This window comes from Chlorocebus sabaeus, chromosome 15 (genome assembly GCF_047675955.1).
Source record: "Chlorocebus sabaeus isolate Y175 chromosome 15, mChlSab1.0.hap1, whole genome shotgun sequence".
NCBI classification, from domain to species: domain Eukaryota; kingdom Metazoa; phylum Chordata; class Mammalia; order Primates; family Cercopithecidae; genus Chlorocebus; species Chlorocebus sabaeus.
Window position 1 is genome coordinate 73,706,917 of NC_132918.1, and position 24,595 is coordinate 73,731,511.

At 37.6% G+C, this 24,595-nt stretch overlaps 1 protein-coding gene across 3 annotated transcripts in view; it reads left to right on the forward strand.

Annotated features, from left to right (window-relative positions):
* The window catches only part of ZCWPW2 (zinc finger CW-type and PWWP domain containing 2), a 159,094-nt gene that overhangs the window by 89,053 nt on the left and 45,446 nt on the right, over positions 1–24,595 (forward strand). The gene's annotated exons all lie outside the window — the stretch shown is intronic.

The following is a 24,595-nucleotide window of genomic DNA, read 5'->3' on the forward strand; positions in this document are numbered from 1 at the left end:
TTTGATTTTGCAAATATGAGATAATACGACATTGCTTACATATTCAACTTTGAAAAGTAAAATTTATCCTGCTATAACCCCAGGTTGTTATTTATTACATCTTTATTAGTTCTTTTGTAGAGGAAAAAAGTCTTAAAATAGGAAGCAACAGAAGACATGAATTTCTGCCAGATTGCAAATTTCTCTCCACTGTCCTCACTGGTGAACAAACCCTTACATTTTTTTTTCCTTGATTTTTTAAAATCCACATTAGTATGTAGAAATAGCATAAACCTTGTTCAGTGAGTCAAAAGTTATTGAAAAGAGACATTCGATTTCTTCCTTAAGGAAATAGGAAAGGAAAAATGAGGTTAAGGCCTTCAGTTGGTCAATAATACCTGATTAAAACAAGATCACTTAGAATAGTGGTTTACAAACTTCAATTTTGGACACAGCTAGGGATTTTCTCAGACATAGAGCATTATCTTCTTTGTCTAGCCATATGTTTAGTCTCAAACCTCACTCTTGCTCCAAACATTTCCATGCTTATTCATTTATCAAAAATCATTTATTTATATTCATAAGTTTACATAAATTTTTAGTCTAAGTGTCTTTCTTCTCTTTCTGTAATTATTACTTCTTTTATCCTCCACTGAAAATTTAATAAAACTGATTGTGAAAACTCAAGTTCAAACTTGCCAAAGTAATATAGACATATTAAGGATATAATATTCTCTCTCAGAATTATAGGATTTACTGGAATGCGATGATCATGGTACCCACTCCTTCCTATAATCTCATCTGGAGTTACTAGTATTAACCCTTGACTTTATAAGCTTTTAGGTTCTTGGAAGTTTTTACTACAGAGCTGCCTTGAAAATGTTTAAATTTAAATTTTAAATTAAAAAATTAAAATTTGTCTGTGTTTTGCTTTGGGTTGGGAGAGAACCTAATTTGAAAATTCTAAAATTATTAGATATACTCAGATTTTAGTGAAAGTCTTTAGAACCTCAAGCTAAGGACAAAAATATTATTTTTGCATCACAAAGTGAGGTACAAGAGTATGTATGCAGAATTTACAAGGAGGTGCCAAACTAGCTTGGCATCCCTTAACCCAATTTTATAAAAGGTTGGAGGTTGAACATACAGAAATTTTTTGGTGGTGGTACATGCTTGTAGTCCTAGCTACTTGGGAGGCTGAGGTGGGAGGATCCCTTGAACTCAGGAGTTCAAGGGTTCAGTGAGCTATGATCATGCCACTGCAGTCCAGCCTGTTCAACAGAGCAAGACCCTGTGAAAGAAAGAAAGAAGGAAGGAGGGAGGGAGGGAGGGAGGAAGGGAGGAAAGGAAAGAAGAAAGGAAGGAAGGAAGGGAGGAAGGAAGGAAGGAAGGAAGGAAGGAAGGAAGGAAGGAAGGAAGGAAGGAAGGAAGGAAGGAAGGGAGGGAGGGAGGGAGGGAGGGAGGAAGGAAGGGAGGAAGGAAGGAAGGAAGGAAGGAAAGAAGAAAGGGAAGGGAGAGAGAAAGGGAGGGAAAGAGAATTAAAGAAGGGAGGGGAAAGAGAAGGAAAGGGAATGAAAAGAAATGAAAAGGAAAATTATGGGGGAGGAAATTTTGGTATATTGTGGTATTTTCTCTATACCTCCTTCCTCCCTATCTTGAGAAAAAGAAGATGGTCATTTTTCTTTACCTCATGTGAAGTACAAGGGTGTTTTTTGTTTGTTTGTTTTATTTATTTATTTATTTATTTTGAATACCTGATGAATGTGTCTTAGAGCTTGAGCAATACAGTATATTGATATAAAACTTCTCCCTGAGAAATCTACACAGTGAAAACTGAAGACAGATGGCAGCACTGGGAATGGCCAGCGTTATTCCAGTTTTCAGGAGCAATGATGCAGACAAAATGGGAAGAGTCAGGGGTCAGTTTAAAAGAGTCTCCACCCTAAAGGGCTTCCTGCCTTCATGCAACCTAAGCAGAAAGAGGCAGAATATGATAATGAGATACAGGTTGAAAGCAACCAACTAAAAAAAACACATTGCTCCTCTCAAGGAAGTTGTTAATCAGATGTTCCTAGTTGGGAGAGAAGACCCTCTAACAACCCACAAAACACACTGTAGTTTAAAAAAAAAAAAAACTTCAAGCCCAGAGAACACCAATCCTAGACTGCCATAATAGAAGATAAATAAATATATTTTCTGCAATTTCTCTTGTATTCTCCATATCTAACTCTTTCAGCCACAGAGGACTCAGAACATAGTGGGGGAGACGAAGAAGCATAGATGGACAAGGAGAACCACTGGCAGCCTGAAGTGTACTGCTAGCTTGTAGGGCACAGGAGATTTAACTGGAAATGAAGTTTGGAATTTTGTTTCTTACATGCTAGAGGACACTTTGGCTTTTTAATATTGGGGCACTAAAACTAATTACAGGACATTTTATTATTTTAGTGTTATCAGAAACATCACAGGAATTTCTGTAGATTTTAACCAAGGCTTAAGAAACATCCGGATTATAGTTGAAAAAGTTTTAATGGCAGTTCCTTTCTGCTTAAGCTTGAATCCTATTTTGAATAGTATTTGTCTTTGAGAATAATTATTTGTTAAATATGAACTTAATTATCTATTTGATTGCTGGTTAGAAAAGTAAATGTAAATGTTTCCATGCTTTCAAAAGATAATTTTTTAAATGTAGTTTTTACCTTAGTTTGACCTTATCTATAAAACAGCTTTCTTTCCTTTGCTAATTTGTTTCTAAAATATAATATAAATGTGTTCTAAACCAAATATTTGTCTCTTTACATACTATGGCATTTTAAGATGGAACTTAACCATAATGGTATTACTGTAGTTCATTCAAGCATGATGTTCATTCATCTTTCACAAACTTTATCCGGTAATTAGTATATAGAATGAATCTATTATGTTTAGTGAGATGCTGAGTCTTACCTTCTTGTCAATCCAGAAGCCTTTCAGTGCAAGATTCAAATGGAAAGATTATGATAATGTCTAAAAAAGCTAAGTTTATGAGAATGATTTCAAACAAACTTGTTTGTTAACTTCTCAAAATAATGCAGTTAAATAAATGTGAATTACTTCAATATCTCACGAAAAGAACATGAACTCATTTTACATTTTTATTTTAATTAGAGAAAAAACTGGTTGTTCAGGTGGGAAATTTGAATTTTTAAGAGTAGGTAGGACTGCTACTATTATGTAATATTATTCTGGTCTAATTGGCTAATATAATTAACCAAAGAAAGAATCAAAAGTGCCCACACAAGAAAGGAAGCAGAAAAATTACATTATTAGTAGACAAGTGTATACCTGTAAAACCCATGGAACTCAAACAAACGAAAAAAACCTATGGTAAACAAAACTATTATAAACAATAGGAAAAAATGATTAAAAGCATAAGAAAATTCAGTGGTGTGTCAGGTCATAATCTTTCTTCCTTAAAGACACAAGCACACGTATGTTCATCACAGCATCATTCACAATAGCAAATAGATGGAATCAACCTAGATGCCCATCATTGGTAGTCTGGATAAAGAAAAGGTGGTACATAGACACCACAGAATACTACGTAGCCATAAAAAGAACAAAATCATGTCATTTGTAGCAACATAGATAGAGTCAGAGGTCATAATCCTAAGAGAATCAATGCAGAAACAGAAAACCAAATACCGCATGTTCTCACTTCTAAGTGGAAGCTGAATATTGAGTACACATGGACACAAAGATAGGAACAGTAGACACCAGGGCCTACTTGAGGCAGTCTTCTAGTAGGGTGGGAGGACAGTGAAGACAGAAAAACTACCATTGGGTACTGTGCTCATTGCCTGGGTGATGAAATAATCTGTACAGCAAACCCACATAACACACAATTTACCCATGTAATGGACCTGAACATGTGGCCCCTGAACCCAAAATAAAAGTTGGAAGGGGAAAAAAAAGAAGTAACCATTTTGAAAATATAAAGAGACTAAAATTCTCATTTATAATAGCAACAAAGCATAAATAATACACTGGTGTAAGCCTTAAAAGAAATGTGCAAGATCTGTGTGAATAAAACTTCAAAATGCTAAGAGACGGAAAATAAAGCCCGAGACTGGCTGTGATGGCTCATGCCTGTAATCCCAGCACTTTGGGAGGCCAAGGCAGGCAGATCACCTAAGGTCAGAAGTTCAAGACCTGCCTGGTCAACATGGTGAAACCCTGTCTCTATTAAAAATATAAAAATTAGGCTGGGTATGGTTGCTCACGACTGTAATCCCAGCACTTTGGGAGGCTGAGGCGGGTGGATCACGAGGTCAGGAGATCGAGACCATCCTGGCTAACATGGTGAAATAACGTCTCTACTAAAAATACAAAAAATTAGCCGGGCATGGTGACTGGCACCTGTAGTCCCAGCTACTCTAGAGGCTGAGGCAGGAGAATAGCATGAACCCGGGAGCTGGAGCTTGCGGTGAGCCAAGATCGCGCCACTGCACTCCAGCCTGGGCGACAGAGCGAGACTCCATCTCAAAAATAAATAAGTAAATAAAATAAAATAAAAATACAAAAATTAGCCAGGTGTGGTGGCACACACCTTTAGTCCCAGCTACTTGGAAGGCTCAGGCATGAAAATTGCTTGAACCCAGGAGGTGGAAGTTTCAGTGAGTCGAGATTGCACCACTGGACTCCAGCCTGGGTGACAGAGCAAGACTGTGTCTCAAAATAAAAATAAAACATGAGTAAATGGAAAGATATAATCCTCTTCTTGATGTGGAAGATTTAATATGGAAGGTGTCAGTTCTCCCTAAATTAATTTAAATGCCATCTCAATTAAAACAAACAAACAAGAACTTTGACAAAACAAACTAATTATAAATTTGTTTGAAGGTTGAACAAAAGAGAGAGGCCTATAAAATATGATAGACATAACAAGATGTCACTAGTTAAGTCAATATGATACTAATAGTGATTTGACAGATTAATAGAAATATATAGAAATTCCACAAATAAACTCAAAAATACTTGAAATTATAGTTAATGGTTCAGGTTGTATTCAAATAAGAAAAGTTATATTGCTTAATAAATGGGATGGGTACAAATAGTAACCTGTGGGAAAAAAATGAAGTTGGAGCTATATATCATACTTATGTCCAAACTAGTTCTACAAGGAAGAAAGACTTAAATGAACAACAACAAAAAAGAAAATACAAACGTACTAAAATACAAACTATAAACAGAGGAGAATATTTGTAGTACATAGAGGAAAGGGGTATTTTAAAAAAATATATAAAAATATTATTTTACAGTCAATAAGAAAAAGACCATTATACATACTAACACAGGACTTGAATAGTCATTCCATATAAAATAAAATATAAATGGCTTTTAAAAAACAGTCACAACCTGCTGATTGTAGATCCCTAGGGCACTGAGAGAACATAGGCAGTAGCGAGTCAGTGGTTATAGTGGGCCTTGGGCGAGATCCAGTACTGTGTTGGCTTCAGATCAGAGTCAGTGCATTCCCAGTGGTGGAGGCCACAAGGGTGCGTGTGTCACATCATCCCCAGCCCCAGGTGACTCACAGAGAGCAATATTCTGTTTGTTTGTACATAAGTCAGGGAAGAGAACAAGAGTCTCTGCCTGATATTCCAGAGAATTCTTCTAGATCTTATCCAACACTCTGTGAGTCCGTAAGAGCCATAGCATTACTGGGCTTACGGTGCTCCCTAATGCAGATACAGCTTAGATCACAACACTCAAGCTCTTTTAAATACCTGGAAAGCCTTCCCAAGAACAACAGGTGCAAACAAACCCATACTGTGAAGACTACAATAAATACCTAACTCTTTAATGCCCAGACACTGATGAACATGCACAAGCATCAAGACCATCCAGGAAAACATGACCTCATCAAACAAAGTAAATAAAGCAACAGGCACTAATCCTGAAGAGATATGTGACCTTTCAGACAGAATTCAAAATAGCTGTTTTGAGGAACTCAAAGAAATTCAAGATAACTCAGAGAAGGAATTTTGAATTCTATCAGATTAATTGAAGAAAGAGATAGAAATAATTTAAAAGAATTAAGCAGAAATTCTAGGTTGAAAAAATGCAATTGGCATAATGAAGAATGCATCAGAGTCTCAATAGCAGAACTGATCAAGCAGAAGAAAGAATTAATGGGCTTGAAGACAGGCTATTTGAAAATACAAAGAAGAGACAAAAGAGAAAAAAAAATAAAAGAATGAAACACACCTACAAGATCTAGAAAATAGCCTCAAGAGGGCAAATCTAAGAGTTATTGGCCTTAAAGAGGCAGTAAAGAAAGAGATAGTGGTAGAAAGTTTATTTAAAGGGATAATAACAGAGAATTTCCCAAACACAGAGAAAGATATCAATATCCAAGTATAAGAAGATTATAGAATATCAAGCAGAATTAACACAAAGAAGACTACTTCAGGGCATTTAATAATCAAACTTCCAAAGTCAAGGATAAAGAAAGGATCCTAAAAGCAGCAAGTAAAAAGAAACAAATAACAAACAATGGTTCTCCAATATACCTGTCAGCAAACTTTTCAGTGGAAACCTTACAGGCCAGGAGAGAGTGGCATAACATATTTGAAGTGCTGAAGCAGAAAAACTTTTACCCTAGAATAGTGTATCTAGCAAAAATATCCTTCAAACATGCAGGAGAAATAAAGATTTTCCCAGACAAACAAAAGCGGAGAGATTTCCTCAACACCAGACCTGTCCTACAAGAAATGATAAAAAGAGTACTTCGATCAGAAAGAAAAGGATCTTACTGAGCAACACAACATCATTTGAAGATCCAAAACTCACTGGCAATAGAAAGTACACAGAAAAACACAGAATATTATAACACTGTAACTATGGTGTGTAAACTACTCTTCAGTAGAAAGAGTAAAAGATGAACCAATCAAAAATGGTAACTGCAACAACTTTTCAAGACATAGAGAGTACAATAAGATATAAATAGAAATAATAAAAAGTTAAAAAGAGGGAGGAAGGAGTTAAAGTTCAGAGTTATTATTAGTTTTCTTTTTACTTATTAGTTTGTTACATGTAACAACATGTAAGCAGTTGTTGTTATCAGCTTAAAATAATGGGTTATAATATTTACAAGCCTCATGGTAATCACAAATCAAAAAACATACAACAGATACACACATTAAAAAGCAATAAATTAAATTATGCCACCAGGAAACATAACCTTCATTAAGAGGAAGAGAAAAAGGAAGGAAAGAAGGAGGATTTGTAAAACAACCAGAAAACAAATAACAAAAGGAGTAGTCCTTACTTATCAATAATAACATTGAATGTAAATAGACTAAACTCTCCAATCAAAAGACATAGAGTGGCTGAATGGATTTTAAAATAAGATCCAATATCCATTGCTTACAAGAAACATACTTCACGTATAAAGACACACGTACTCTGAAAATAAAAGATGGAAAAAGATATTCCATGCCAATGGAAACCACAAAAAAGCAGGAGTAGATACACTTAATACTAGACAGTATAGGTTTCAAGACAAAAACTATAAGAAGAGACAAAGAAGATTATTATATAATGATAAAGTAGTTCATTTATCAAGAGGATATAACAGTTGTAAATATATATGTGTGTGTATATATATGTGTTTATACATATATAAATATATATGTGTGTATATATACACATATAAATATATATGTGTGTGTATATATATAAATATGTGTGTGTGTGTGTGTGTGTGTGTGTGTGTGTATGCATGCACTGGAGCACCCAGACATATAAAGCAAATATTATTAAAGCTAAAGAGATAGATAGATCCCAATACAATAATAGCTGGAGACTTCAACATCCCACTTGCAGCATTGGATAGATCTTCCAGACAGAAAATTAACAAGGAAACATCAGACTTAGTCTGCACTTTGGAACATATGGACCAAATAGACATTTACAGAACATTTCATCCTATGGCTGCAGAATACATATTCTTTTCCTTAGCACATGGATGATTCTCAAAGATAGACCATATGTTAGGTCACAAAAGTCTTAAAACATTCAAAAAAATTGAATGTATGTCAAGTAACTTATCTTACTGCAATGGAATAAAACTAGAAATAAATAACAAGAAGAATTTTGGAAACTATACAAACACATGGAAATTAAACAGTATGCTCCTGAATAACCAGTGGTTCAATGCAGAAATTAAGAAGGAAATTTAGGTCGGGCACGGTGGCTCACGCCTGTAATCCCGGCACTTTGGGAGGCCGAGGCGGGTGGATCATGAAGTCAGGAGACCGAGACCACCCTGGCCAATGTGGTAAAACCGCATCTCTACTAAAAATACAAAAATTAGATGGGTGTGGTGGTGTATGCCTGTAATCCCAGCTGTTTGGGAGGCTTAGGCAGGAGAATTGCTTGAACCAGGGAGTCAGAGGTTGCAGTGACCCAAGATCGTGTCACAGCACTCTAGTCTGGTGACAGAGCAAGGCTCCGTCTCAAAAAAAAAAAAAAAAAAAAAAAAAAAAAGGAAATTTAAAAATTTATTGAAACAAATGATAATGGAAACATGACATACCAAAACCTATGAGATATAGTAAATGCATTACTAAAAGGGAAGTTTATAGCCATGAGTGCCTAAAGAAGAAAAGTTTCAAATAAATAACCTAATGATACATTATAAAGTACTAAAAAAGCAAGAACAAACAAAACTCAAACTCAACTGATTTTCTTTTACTCAAATTAATAGATGAAAAATATTGAAGATTAGAGATGAAATAAATGAAATAGAAACATAAAATACAAAAGATCAACAAAACAAAAAAAATTTTTGAAAAGCTAAATAAAATTGACAAACGTTCTGCCAGACTATGAAAAAAAAAAAAAAAAAAAAAGATAAGACCCAATAAATAAAATAAGAGCTAAAATGGAGACATTACAATCAATACCACAGAACTTCAAAGGCTCATTAGTGGCTACCATGAGCAACTATATGCCAATACATTGGAAAATCTAGAAGAAATGGATAAATTTCTAGACCGTACAACTTACCAAGATTGCACTACAAAGAAATCCAAAACTTGAGCAGACCAATAACAAGTAACAAGATAAAAACTATAATAAAAAGTCTCCCAGCAAAGAAAAACCAAGAACCTGATGGCTTCACTGCTGAATTCTATGAAACATTTAAAGAATAACTAATACCAGTTCTACTGAAACTATTCCAAAAAATAGAAGTGGAGGGAATACTTCCAAACTCATTCTATGAGGCCAGTATCACTCTGGTACTAAAACCAGACAAACATATATCAAAAAAGAAAACTACAGGTCAATATCTCTGATGAATATTGATGCAAAAATCTTCAACCAAATACTAGCAAATATAACCAAACAACACATTAACAAGATGATTCATTATGATCAAGTGGGGTTTATCCCAGGGATGCAGGGTTGGTTCAGCATACACAAATCAATCAATGTGGCATATCAACAGAATTAAGGACAAAAACCATATGATCATCTCAATTGATGCTAAAAAAAGAATTTGATAAAATTCAGCATCCTTTTATGATAAAAACCTCAGAAAACTGGGTATATAAGAAACATACCTCAATATAATAAAAACCACAGACACACAGCTAGTATGTATCATACTGAATGGGGAAAAACTGAAAGCCTTTTTTAAAAATCTGGAACATGACAAGGATGCCCATTGTTATTCAACATAGTGCTAGCTAGCGCAATTAGACAAGAGAAGGAAATTAAGGGCATCCAGATTGAAAAGGAAGAAGTCAAATTATCCTTGTTTGCAGGTGATATCATCTTATATTTGGAGAAACCTAAAGACTTCACCAAAAAGCTGTTAGAACTAATAACCAAATTCAGTAAAGTTGTAGGATACTAATCAACATACAAAAATCAGTGGGATATTTATATGCCCATAGTGAACAATGTGAAAAACAAATAAAACAGTAATACTGTTTACATTAGCTGCATATAAAATAAAATACCTAGGAATTATCTCGACCAAAAAAGTGAAAATTTTCTGCAATGAAAACTGTGAAACAATGATGCAAGAAATTGAAGAGGACAGAAAAAATGGAAACATATTTCATGTTTATGGATTGTAAGAATCAATATTGTTAAAATGTCCATACTACCCAAAGCAATCTACAGATTTAGTGCAATCCCTATGAAAATACCAATGACGTCCTTCACAGAAATAGAGAAAAAGAATCCTAATGTTTATATGGAACCACAAAAGTCTCAGAATAGCCAAAGCTATCCTAAGCAAAAGGAACAAAACTGAAGAAATCACATTACCTGACTTCAAATTATACTATAGAGCTATAGTAACAAAAATGGTATGGTAATGGCATAAAAGCAGACACATATACCAGTGGAACAGAACAGAGAACCCAGAAATAAATCCATACATCTACAATGAGCTCATTTTTGTCAAAGGTGCCAAGAACATACATTAGGAAAAGAACAGTCTACAATAAATGGTGCTGGGAAAACTGGATATCCATATGCAGTAGAAAAACTAGAACCCTATCTCTTGCCATATATGAAAATCAAATCAAAATGGATTAAAGACTAAAATCTAAGACCTCAAACTATGAAACTACTACAAGCAAACTTTGGAGAAACTTACCAGGACATCAGTCTTGGCAAAGATTCCTTGAGTAATACTCCACAAGCACAGGCAACCAAAGCAAAAATGGACAAGTGGGATAACATAAAGTTAAAAGCTTCTGCACAACAAAGGAAACAATCAACAAAGTGAAAAGACAACCCACAGAATGGGAATAAATATTTGCAAACTACCCATTCGACAAGGGACTAATAACCAGAATATACAAGAAGCTCAAACAGCTCTATAGGAAAAAGAAAATCTAATAATCCAATATAAAAAATGGGCAAATGATTTGAATAGACATTTCTCAAAAGAAGACATACAAATGACAAACAGGCATATGAAAAGGTGCTCAACATCATTGATCACCAGAGAGGAAAATTAAAACTACAATGAGATATTATTTTACCCCAGATAAAATGGCTTATATCCAAAAGACAAGCAATAACAAATGCTGGTGAGGATGTGGAGAAAAGGGAATCCTTGTACAGTGTTGGTGGGAATATAAATTAGTACAACTACTATGGAGAATACTTTGGAAGTTCATCAAAAACTAAAAGTAGGCTTGGTACAGTGGCTCATGCATGTAATCCCAGCACTCTGGGAGGCCAAGGTGGGTGTATCACTTGAGGTCAGGAGTTCAAGACCAGCCTGCCCAACTTGGCAAACCCCATCTCTACTAAAAATACAAAAGTTGGCCAGGCGTGATGATGCATGCTTGTAATCCCAGCTACTTGGGAGACTGAGGCAGAAGAATTGCTTGAACCCAGGAGGCGGAGGCTGCACTGGGCCGAAATCATGCCACTGCACTCCAGTCTGGGTGACAGAGTAACACTTTGTCACAAAAATAAATAAATGAATAAATAAATAGAGCTACTGTATGATTCAACCATCCCACTTCTATGTATATACCCAAAAGAAAGGAAATCGGTTTATTGAAGAGATAATCTGCACTCTAATGTTTATTGTAGCACTGTTCACAATAGCCAAGATTTGGATGCAACCTAAGGGTCTATCAGTATATGAATGGTTAAACAAAACATGGATCATGCCATGGAGTATCCCGGCCCGCGGGATCGTCGAAGCAGGCCCTGGAGGAGGGAGTGGGAATTTGGGGAACAAGAGACACGAGAAATGGAGACAAGACAGTGCTCTGATCAAGTCTCGTTTAATGGCAGTAATGCAGTGCCTTATATACACTTGGAGAAGAAGGGGTTGGGCCAAGGCGGAAATGATTTCATTTCAGAGGGCGCGGCCAGGCAGGTTTCGGTTTCAACAGTCAGTCGTCATGTTGCGCCTGCGCTAGGAAGTAACCATTTTGCTACGAAGTAACAATTTTCGCGCGCGCGGGAAAGATGGGTGAAGAAGAAGCAGGAAGAGCGCCATCTTGTGTGAGGTATTTAATACAGGGCAAAAGACAAATCTGGGAAGGAGGTAAGAGGTGGAAATGAATAGAGCTCAGGCATCTAATCATCAATAATTACTCGCTATGGCCGGGGCGCGCAGCTCCGGACAGGTCCCCCTTTTTATTGTTTTATGACAAGAGAACGACCCCCCGGGAACTGCGCCTGTCTTAGGTTGGGTCAACTCATCCCCACCTTCTAGGCCCGTCATGGGATAAGGCAGCAGCAAAGGCGGCCCTCCTGTCTTAGGCTCCGGTGGAGATAGTGTCCTCTTACCCGTCATTGACTGTCCAGTTCAGCACACAGGGGAGGTGGTCTTATTGAGGTAAATAAGACTCACCATTTTCAGTCATCTCAAGGCGATGATAATGGACCTGTATAGGTTTGGCCTGGAAGGCCTCGATTTGTTGTCTGACGAATGCCATAAGCTTATTAAGGATTATAGGCCCGAGAGTGAGGAAGAGTAGAAGAGTAAGTAAAGGACCAAGAAATGGCAGGAGATAGGGGAGAAGTCCATCGAGTCCCGTCCACAATGGATTGGTGGCCAGGCCCTTTCTGCGCTTTTCTAGTTCTTCTTGTAAAGTCTTTATCTTATCTCTGACGATTCCGGATTTGTTGGCGTAAAAACAGCACTTTTCCTGTAAAGCCAAACAGATCCCTCCCTGTTCTGCTGTTAATAAATCTAGACCTCTTCTATTTTGGAGAACTACTTCAGCTAATGAGTCTACTTGGTCTTGTAAATCTTGTATAGTACTGGATAAGGTCTGTACATCTGAAATTAATTGGTTGGATAATTTAGTATATTGGGTTAGTGAGACCCCTAGGCCTGTGGCTCCTGTTGTAAAAGCAGTGGTGATTCCTAGTCCAGCCAATAAGGGAATAAATTGTATGGCTTGTTTCGGTCTATAAATAAAATGTTCAATAGCGGGGATGGGGATAGGTTCATCTCCAGAAATGATATCAATGTCGGGGAGAAGAGTGGCCAGAACACAAAGCCCTGTCCAATTTGTAGGTAGATAAGTATATGCCATGTTGTTTCCACAGACGAAAACCGAGCCATTTACAGCACACAAAGGGTCGGTGGCATGGATTATGGAGGTACAGTTGTCAGACATAACATAGCCTAGATCAATTTCTTTAGTGCTATTATATGATGGTGAAAAGAGGCAAAAGGAATTAGAAAACGTCATCGGTTGAACTAAGAGGGGAGAGATAATAGGACAGGAATTATTTACCAAGGATTCATTTGAGTAATTGACATAGGACAACAAAAAGTTAGGTATAGCTAGAGGAATGGGGGGCCCATTTTAAGACAAAGCCAACAATCGTGGGCTAGGCTTGTATTGGACATTTGAAGTAAATTGTAAGTAGCATTGAGGATATCAAAAGTTTGAGCATCGAGCCTAAAATTATCTCTAATCTCAGGCAGGGCTAAGGGGTGATATTGAAGTTCAGGATATAGAGCTTTATGAATCTTTTCTAATTTTTTTTTTGGACGGTTTTAATTCATGCAATATCTAATGGGCCTCCTCCATCAGAAATATGAATGGGAGCAGTAGTGCTCCAACAAACAGGCTTTCCTTTTTGGCCGTTACAAGAAGATTGTACAAGTTTATTAGTGGATCCTAATACTTGTACGTCATTGGTACCTCCAGTTTGTGTTTTTAGTAACATGGCCGTATAGTATGTTTTATTGCCTGATTTGCATTGTTGATAGGAGGTATAACAGGAACTATGTACAGAAGATTGGAAAGAGCTACAAGGGCATTCTAGGAGCGGCCCGCTAGACGAGGTGTCTCTTGGGGTAGACTTACATTTCCACGACTGGTCTGGCATTAAGTACGCTGTCTTGCCCGAGCAAGTCACCTGGGTGATTCTGTCTGACGGAGGTTCAGATATTTGTCCCCCTCTGCAGTCACAAGGCTGGCCGTATTGTTTTTGTAGTAATCCTCTTGCTTTATGAGGGTCACCAAAACCTGCATAGACTGTCACTATGTTATATAGAGCGATTATTCTCCAAAGGAATCTCATGTTAGGCTTCATTTCCTGAAAAACAAAAAGGAAGAAACTTCTCAGGGAGATTTATCTTCCCTGGCCTGACAATGGTTATGATTTATTTGTCTTACCAATCTTTCAGGCAGCCATCTGGCTGCATCATTCTTTTGTGAGAAGATGCATACTGAGCCTCTTCCCCAAATTAAAACTGGATCGGGGCCATGCCATGAATTATCAAGTGGATCTTTCCATTTTACCATTGCAAACTGTTTTTGAGATTCAGGATGCCAGAAACGGTCGGCAGCAGATTTTCCATGACTGTCCAAATTTTAAAAATTAAGGATAAACAGGGCATGATTGAGTATGTTTCTGGGGGTACCCTTCACGGGGTACCAGCTCCCCCCTTTTAATTTTGTGATAACAGTTTTTAATGACAGATGGGCTCTTTCTACTATACCTTGTCCTTGGGGATTGTAGGGAATGCCTGTGGTATGTTTAATTTGTAGGGTATTGCAGAATTGTAAAAAGGTTTTAGCTATATAACCAGGGCCATTATCTGTTTTAATTTGTTTGGGTATTCCTAAAATAGAAAAGCAGTGTAATAAATGAGCTACGACATGTTTGGTGGCCTCTCCTGTTTGGAGAGTTGCACTAATGAATCCACTATAGGTGTCTATGCATACATGGATATATTTTAGTCGGCCAAATTCTAAGTGGTGAGTAACGTCCATTTGCCAAATTTCATTGGGGATGAGTCCTCGGGGGTTAATTCCTAAATGAGGAACAGGTAAATACGTTATGCAGTTGGTGCATTGTTTAACTATTTGTCGAGCTTGTTCTCTAGTAAGTTTAAACATGAGTCTTAAGGTTTGGGCGTTTCAATGATGTAAGGCATGTGCTTTTTGTGCTTGTTGTAAATTGTCTGTAGTGACTGTGGCTATGGTTTTTGTTGACATGTCGGCTGTTGCGTTACCTCGTGTTAAAGGTCCTGGTAATCCTGAATGTGCTCTGATATGCCCAAGAAAAAAGGGGGTAGTCCTTTTTTGAATAAGTTGTTGACATTGTAAAAATAAGTTAGCTGTGTCTGAAATATGTTTAATTTGAGGCATGGTCTCTAAGAGGGGTATTGAATGAGCCAGGTAGGCGCTGTCTGTGTAAATGTTAAGTGGCTGACAAGGAAAAGCTGATAATGCTGCAATTATAGCTTGCAATTCGACTAGCTGAGCTGATGTATAAGTGGTCTGGAATTTAACGACTACATTATTGTAGGTGTAAGCGGCAAGTCCTGTGGAAGATCCATCAGTGAAAATTAGTAATGCGTCATTGAGGGGTTCTTTACTGGTAATATGGGGAAACACAAATGCATGAAGTTTGCAAAATTGAATGAGTTTGTTAGGTGGGTAATGGTTGTCAATTGTGCCAGTGTAAGAAGCGCAAGCAATTGGCCAGGCTTCCGTATTTTGTAACAGCCAATGGATGTGTGATTGAGTGTAGGGCTGTATAATGGTAGAGGGTTCTATTCCAAAGTACTTTCTACTGTTTTCTCTTCCCAAGATAATTAGATCAGCTATGGCATTATAATAAGGCAACAAAACCTTTTTAGGGGAGGAGGGCAGGTGTACCCACATAATGGGATTGCTCTGCCAGAATAAGCCAGTAGGGGTTATTGTTGTGTTAAAAATAATGAATATTAATGGCTGAGAATAATCAATACTGGTAACAAATTGTGTTGCAATGGCATATTCCACCTGTTGGAGTGCTATTAATGCTTCTTTAGTAATGGACCTGGGGGATTTTGGATTAGAGTCTCCTTTTAATATATCGAAAAGAGGTTTTAACTCCCCTGTAGTGAGTTTTAAGTATGGCCGAAGCCAATTTATGTCTCCCAGTAATTTTTGGAAATCATTTAAAGTTTTTAAATGATCACGACTTATAACGGCCTTTTGATTAATGATTTTAGGTCCATTAATTTGAAAACCAAGATAGGTGTATGGATCTTGTAATTGTACCTTTTCTGGGGCTATTTGTAGTCCGACTGCTGTTAACTCTTGTTTGAGTTGGGCAAAGCACTGTAAGACTTGTTCGCCAATTTCCCCTGCTATTAAAATATCATCCATATAGTGTATAATATACATTTGTGTCCATGTTTTTCTGACTGGCTCTATAGCAGCAGCTACATATTTTTGACACAAGGTAGGACTATTGGCCATACCCTGAGGTAAGACTTTCCATTGATAGCGCTTCATTGGTTGTTTAAAATTTGTAGATGGAAGACTAAAGGCAAATCCTTTTTGGTCAGCAGGGTGAAGGGGAATTGTAAAAAAGCAGTCTTTAAGGTCAATAATGATTTTAAAATATTTTTGAGGAATCGCAACTGGTGAAGGCAATCCTGGTTGTAAGGCACCCATAAGGATCATAGTGATATTTACCACTCTTAAATCTTGTAAGAGTCTCCATTTGCCAGATTTCTTTTTAATAACAAAAATAGGTGTATTCCAAGGAGAATTACTTTCCGCAATATGTCCTGCTATCAGTTGTTCCTGCACTAACTGTTGGGCAGCACTTAGTTTATCATTGAGTAAAGGCCACTGATCAACCCAAACGGGCTCATCTGACTTCCAAGTAATGGGGTCAGCGCACCTTTGGGGTGCAGGTATGTCAGTGGCCTGAGCTAAAAATTTCCAAACCCCTTTTTATCAAGTTGTCCTGAAACCAGTATAGGCTATGGAACGCCGTTTTCTCCTTTTCCAAGACCTTTACCAGGGGTGTATCCTTGAGTTAACATTTGTGCAGTAACTATATCATTTGGACTACACATTATAATTTTCATTTGAGAGAGCAGATCTCGCCCCCAAAGGTTAACAGGTAGGTAAGGGATGACAAATGGCTTAATAAGGCCTGAATTGTTTTCTTTATCTGTCCATGTTAGGTACTTAGAACTTTGTTTAGGATTACTGCTTTGTCCAATTCCTCTCAAGTGAGTTAAAGTCTCTGTAGTAGGCCAATGAGAGGGCCAATCTTCCTGTTTAATGATAGTTACATCAGCCCCTGTGTCTATTAGTCCAGTGAATGCCTTCCTGTCTAACCATAAGGTTAGAGAGGGTTTTTGATTTGTAATTGGTTGCACCCCATATATGTCTGATGATCCGAAACCTTTTATATTTCTGTTAGAGTGTTGGATATTATTATTTGTTTTGACCAAAGGTAGCAGGATTAGCTGAGCTATTCTAACTCCTTGAGGGACAGTAATAATACTATCAATAGCTCTGGCCATAATTTTAATTTCTCCTTCATAATCATTATCGATAACTCCAGGGAGGACTTGTAAGCCTCTCATGGTGACACTACTTCTTCCCAAAAGCAGCCCAAGAGCGTTAGGTGGTAAAGGTCCATATATTCCAGTATTTAAGGTCTGTGGTCCCATTTCAGGTGTTAGTACTGTGTGGGAGGTGGAACTGAGGTCCAGTCCTGCACTTCCTGGGGTTGCTCTACTAAGTTTTGAAATGGATTGCTGCTGCTGGCTGGAACAAAGCTGACTGCCCCATATGCTTGTTTCGGGGCCTGAGGCTGGCCCCTCATCCCGTTTCCCTGCCTAGGGGATAAAGGATTTCCTTGACTGTCAGTTTTAGATTTACATTCGTTTGCCCAGTGCCTTCCTCTTTTACACCTTGGGCAAAGGCCTGGAATTTTTGCTTCTGGATTTTTATTTTGGTTTTCATGGCAATCTTTTGCAAAGTGTCCCCTTTTACCGCATCTAAAACATCCCCCTTTATCTCTACCTTTGTTAATGAGGAAGTCTCTTACTGTTTGGCCGCTAAAAGCGGCGGCCATTGATAGGCCTTGTTGATATGAGGGCCCAATATCTGAACAAAGGCGAATGTATCCTGTTAAATCTGTTTTCTTTCGATAAGGTCTGATTGCCGCTTGGCAGGCGGGGTTAGCGTTTTCATAAGCTAACTGTTTAACATAATCTACACCCGTTTCTGCATTTCCAAAGATTCTACCTGCCGTGGTCATAAGTCTATGCACAAAGTCTGAAAATGGCTCATCGGGTCCTTGTTTAACCACTGTGAGCGAGGCCCCTGGATCTCCTTTAACGGGAAGTTTTCTCCAGGCTTTTGTAGCAGCAGCCTGGATTTGTGAGAACAGTCCAGGATCATATTGCATTTGGGCCTGAGTGTCTGCATAATTACCTAAACCAGTTAACATATCAAAATCCCAACCGTTTCCTGCCTGTTGATTTCTTTTAGCCGTGTCTCTACAATTTTCAAAGAACTCTGACTTCCAAATTAAATGGTCTCCCCCAGAAAGGACTGCCCTAACTAAGGTATTCCAGTCTGTAGGAGTGAGCCAATTCTCAGCTACAGATTCCACTATAGCAAGAGTATATGGAGCAGTAGCCCCATACTGAGAGGCAGCAGTCTTTAACTCTTTTATAATAGTAAAGTCAAATCCAGTATGATGCCTCCAAGCCTGTCCCCGTTCATCTATGGTTTCAGTGACCGGAAAAACGTCTTTGGGGGAGGAGTCTTCTCTATGTCGGCTAGCAACTAACCCCCCTTTTTGAACATGTTGTCCAGGCCGCTGAGGTGGGCGCAAGGAACCCTCCATAGCGTCTGAGTTGGGTATTTTTTCATTTCCTGTCTTTAGCTTTTGGAGCCTAATTATCAATGATTGATGTAACTCTTCAAGTTTAATTTGTTCCTCTAGTTGAGCAATTTTTTGTTTTAATTCTTCTTTGGGATCTATTGCTGCCATAACAATGGGCGCAGAAGCCTCATTATGTGTCTTATTATATGGGGGCGGGTATGAAGTAAAGGGAGGCAAATCAGGGTTGTGATATTTAGCCGCCTCTTCCTCTAAATCATCCCAATTTATGTCTGATTGATTAGGCTTATTAATTTCCTCCTCTTTTTGAAGCATCTGTAAAATTGGGTATTTTTTTGGTTTGTTTTCGTGTGGCATTTCTTTATCTGTTACAGAAGGAGACTTGATTTCCTCATGATCACTTTCGAGGGAAATGAGATCCTCCTCCGTATCTTGCGGAGGCTTTGTAAGGTTAGAGCGGGAGCTAACCTTTAAAATATGCTCTGTCTGAGCGACCGCAGCCATGACTTGCGGATCGGCCTCCTTCTTATCTATTAAATCTCTAATGAGGTTCCAATAAGAGAAGGCAGCCACAGGAATTTTTTCTGGCCCAAAAGTATTATAATAGTCCTGAAGACAATCCCCTACTCTACGCCATCTTTTAATATCAATAGTTCCTTCCTGTGGGAACCAAGGGCAAGTGTCTTTTACAAAATCAAAAAATTTAAACAAATCATTACCTTTAACCTTTACTCCTCGTATCTTTAAAGCCTCTTTTAATTGTCCTACATAGATCTGATGTTGGCTTAATTCTTGTCCCATTTCGGACGCGTCACTTACCTTCGATTCTGACGCGGCAGGTTCCCGCGGTGATCGGAAGAGTTCACTTTCTTTTGTCTTCGTTAGCGGTCGACCGTCCTTTGGCGTCCTCTTCCTCACGGAGTCCCTCGTTTCCAGGTCCCTGTTCAGGCGCCACGTATCCCGGCCCGCGGGATCGTCGAAGCAGGCCCTGGAGGAGGGAGTGGGAATTTGGGGAACAAGAGACACGAGAAATGGAGACAAGACAGTGCTCTGATCAAGTCTCGTTTAATGGCAGTAATGCAGTGCCTTATATACACTTGGAGAAGAAGGGGTTGGGCCAAGGCGGAAATGATTTCATTTCAGAGGGCGCGGCCAGGCAGGTTTCGGTTTCAACAGTCAGTCGTCATGTTGCGCCTGCGCTAGGAAGTAACCATTTTGCTACGAAGTAACAATTTTCGCGCGCGCGGGAAAGATGGGTGAAGAAGAAGCAGGAAGAGCGCCATCTTGTGTGAGGTATTTAATACAGGGCAAAAGACAAATCTGGGAAGGAGGTAAGAGGTGGAAATGAATAGAGCTCAGGCATCTAATCATCAATAATTACTCGCTATGGCCGGGGCGCGCAGCTCCGGACAATGGAGTACTATTCAGCCATGAAAATGAATGAGATCCAATCATTTGCAACAACATGGATGGAACTGGAGGTCATTACGTTAAGTGAAATAGGCACAGAAAGATAAACTTTGCATTTTCTCACTTATTTGTAGGAGCTAAAAATTAAAAGAGTTGAACTCATGGATATCAAGAGTATAAGGTTGGTTAACGGGCTGGGAAGGGTAGTGGAGTGTCAGGGGGATGTGGAGATGGTTAATGAGTACAAAAAATAGAAAGAATGAACAAGACCCAGTATTTTCTAGCACAAAAGGGTGACAATAGTTAAAAACATTTAATTGTACATTTAAAAATTACTAAAGAGTATAACTGGATTGTTTGTAACACAAAAGATAAATGCTAGAGGTGTTAGCTATCACATTTATCCTGATCTGATTATTACACATTACATGCCTGTATCAAAATATCTTATGTAACCCATAAGTATATACATCTACTATGTACCTACAAAAATTAAAAATTAATAAAAAAAGATTGATAAAGATGTCAAAGCTTGGAACAGAAGTGTTCTGCAAGGTGTGGGAAAATATATTGAATATATTTCTTGTGGCACTGTAAACTTTGACCTCCTTATTCAAGAGTGATTTCACAGTAGCCTCCAAAATTTAAAATATACATACATTAAACCTGTAATTTTATGTCTTGGAACTTATCTTTCAGTATACTCTCAAATGGACAAAATGACATATGGACAAAGTGTTTTTGTTTCAGCCTTGCTTCCAATAGCGTATTAGGAACAACGTAAGTGTCCATCACTTGAGCATTGTCAAATGCGTGCACACGCCCATTTGTGTATGTGTATGTGTTTGTAATTCCTAAAGTTTATCTGCAGGTAAGTTTTCTGTCCTGAATTTTCATATCCAACTGCTACTTGACATCTCCACCTCGATGTCGTAATTATGTTCCTCTTGGGTATTGAGAAGTCTCGTGTCAGTATGTGCGGACTCTTTTTTCTTTTTTCTTTTTTGAGGCGGAATCTCGCTTTGTCTCCAGGCTGAAGTGCAGTGGCACCATCTCCGCTCACTGTAACCTCCGCCTCCCGGGTTCAAGCAATTCTGCTGCCTCAGCTTCCCGAGCAGCTGGGACTACAGGCACATGCCACAGTGCCCGGGTGACTTTTTTTTTCTTTCGTTTTCCCTTTTTTTTTTTTTTTTTTTTTTTTTAGTAGAGGCGGGGTTTCACCTTGTTGCCTAAGCAGGTCTCCAACTCCTGAGCTCAGGTAACCTGCCCAACTCTCAAACTCCCAACCTAGCCTCCCAAAGTGCTAGGATTACCCGCATGAGCCGCCGCGCCCGGCCCCGAACTCTAGATCTTTCTCCTAATCTTTCTTTATTGACAACCTGCTTCATCTCAGTAGAGAGCAAATTCCATCCTTTCGCCCGCTGGGTTTGAAAGTCCTAGAGTAATCCTCCGTTTCTCCCAAAACCAATTTTCAAGTGGTCAGGAAGTGCTTTTTGCTCTCTCATCAAATTATATCCAGAGCCCTAACACTTTTTATCACAGTAACTGTTACTGCCCTGGTCCACACTGCCATCATTTCTTGCATAAATTATTGCAATAGGCTCCTAATTGTCCTGCTTCTATACTTGCCTCTGTATAGCCTTTCCTCATCAAAGCAATCAGAATGATTTCTTTAAAAACAGGAATTCAAATCAAATATTAATTTTATGCTCAGAACTCTGCCATAGTGTCTATTTCACTCAAAGTAATAGCCAAAGACCCTACAATGGCTTGCAAAGGCCTTGATGATGTGGCCCTTGAATTTTCTGAAATCATTTCCTGTTACTCTCTCTCTTCATCGTTTAGACTCAGCTACCCTGGATTCTTTGATACTTCTTGAATATACATGTACTCTCCCACATTAGAGGATTTTTTTCTCTACCTGGAGTATGTTTTCCTTGGATATATATGTGGGTAACTTCCTGGCCTCCTTCAGGGAGATCATGGCCTAAATTCACCTTTTTGATGAGAGTTACCTTGACCACTCATTACCCACCCTGACTTTGCCTTACATTTTATTACAGAGCACTTATCACCTCTTATACTATAGCCTTATGTTTTATGCTTGTTATAGATTGTCTCTTCTCATAGGTTAGAATGTAAACTTTGTCTGTTTTATTCAATGATAGATCCTGAGAGTCTGGAATATGCTGAATCAATAAATTTGAAAATCTTCAAGAAAATTTAAAAAATCAATTATATATAACTATTCATAACATTAATTATATATTTATATAAGTTATAGAAATATATAATGTTATAATATATACATTGTATAATTATATAAATATGTATCTCTGGAAGACTGTAAAAGCAACTAGTAACAGTAATTTTGGGAGAAGTAGTACCTGGGATGGGAAGGAAGGCACATTCCATATTGTGAGAATTTGCACCTTATCACTTCTTCAATTAAGAAAAAAGGAATTTAAAAATACAAAGCACAGTTGAGCCTAATTTGGAAATTAAAATTCTTCGTAAAATAGATCCTTAGTTTTTGAGTTCCTTAGGAGGTTTTAATTTGTATTACCACTAGGTGGCACATGCCTACTGATAAGTTCAAAGATTCCCAGACACAAGTGTTAAACCTTTCGGTTCCCCTAAGTCATCAAAGTTTATTTTAGCTATATGGCACTGATTTTTCTCAAGAATTTTCTTTAACTATTTTCTTGTACTATTTCTGTAGGGCAGCAGTCTCCAACCTTTTTGGCACCAGGGACCGGTTTCATGGAAGACAATTTTTCCATAGACTAGGGGAGGAAGGGGGGTGGTTTCGGGATGATTTAAGTGCATTACATTTATTGTGCACTTTATTTCTATTATTATTACATTGTAATATATAATGAAATAGTTATATAACTCACCATAATGTAGAATCAGTGAAAGCACTGAGCTTGTTTTCCTCCATCTAGAGGGTCCCACCCGGAGGTGATGGGGGACAATGACAGATCCTCAGGCATTAGATTCTTGTAAGGAGCAGGAAACCTAGATCTCTCCCACGTGCAGTTCACAATAGAGTTCATGTTCCTACCAGAATCTGATGCCGCAGCTGACCTGACAGGAGGTGGAGCTCAGGCAGTAATGCTTGTTCGTCCCCCATTCCCCTCTTGCTGTGCTGCCCAGTTCCTAACCGATCATGGACTAGTACTGGTCTGACCCCTGCTTTAGGGAATATTATAGGAACTACTCCTACACCATTGCTATATACAGAATAGTATGGGAACTGTTTTGTGCTATAAGCTTTAAAGTGATTTTTCACTATAATTTCTAATTTAATTTTATAACATTTGACTTGCAAAAATGTCTTAAATCTGTGAAGGCTAGCTTAGACATTCTTAAAATAATTTAAAATTTCCAGTATTTAGTGAATTGTATCTGTCTCTTTTCATCTGTTTCCTATGAAATAACTTATTTAATAAATGAAATTTATAGATTATGTGTCCAAAAGTAAATTTTTGTTTGATCCTATTGTTTCATTGCTTTTATGTCAAGTTAATCTGTGCCCAGGACCAAATGCAATTTATCAGCCTCTTTCTGAATACTTTATATAATATACCATGAGGTATAGGCAAATGGGTACTGTGGAGGATGCAAAGATGAAATGTTATTTATTGCCTCCATCTTCATGGACCTTTCATTTTATGGGTAGTGATGTCATGAACACAAATAACTATAATAGAAGTCAGAAAGTAGTAAATCAGTAAATGAAAGTATTATGTGTAGTGGGAGCACAGACTTGATATTAATTTAGGGACTCTAAGAGTATGGTGACATTTGAGAAGAGCTTTAAATATATAGTTTAATTCTCTGAATTAATTCAATATGGGTCTTATATAGATTTACACTTCTGTGAAAAGGGTGAATTATACATCTGAGAGAAAAATATAATCTTTATAGATAGGTGATAATTTTAGGTTAATAAAATAAATAGCCATATTCCTTTGGCTGGTAAAGTATTTTGAATAAAATGAAAATGATGGCATGCATTTTATAAATATAACATTTAAAAACATTATACAAACTTTTTTGCTGAGTTTTAAAATAACACTGAAAACATTATTGGACTAGGTCAATTTAATTAAATTTATTTTTGACCCAGATTTTTTTTTTCATTTTGTTTTTCTTTTTAAAATATATTTTTTGTAAACTAAATAGGTATTTAGAAAATGTACTGTATCCAAGTAAAATAACTTATTGAATTCTTATTATGCCATTAAACTATAATCTATTCTTTTATTTCATACTCATGAAACCTTATGATGTATGTAGTGTTATCAATCATATTTTTTAGATAAAGAAACTAGGGCACAGAAAATTTAAGAAACTTGTATGCATATGTTAATATCTGCTGTAACACTAAAACTAGATGTGAATTTTATTTTATTTTATTTTATTTTATTTTATTTTATTTTATTTTATTTTATTTTTGAGACAGAGTCTTACTCTGTCACCCAGACTGGAGTACAATGGCACAATCTTGCATCACTGCAACATCTGCCTCCCAAGTTCAATCTATTCTCCT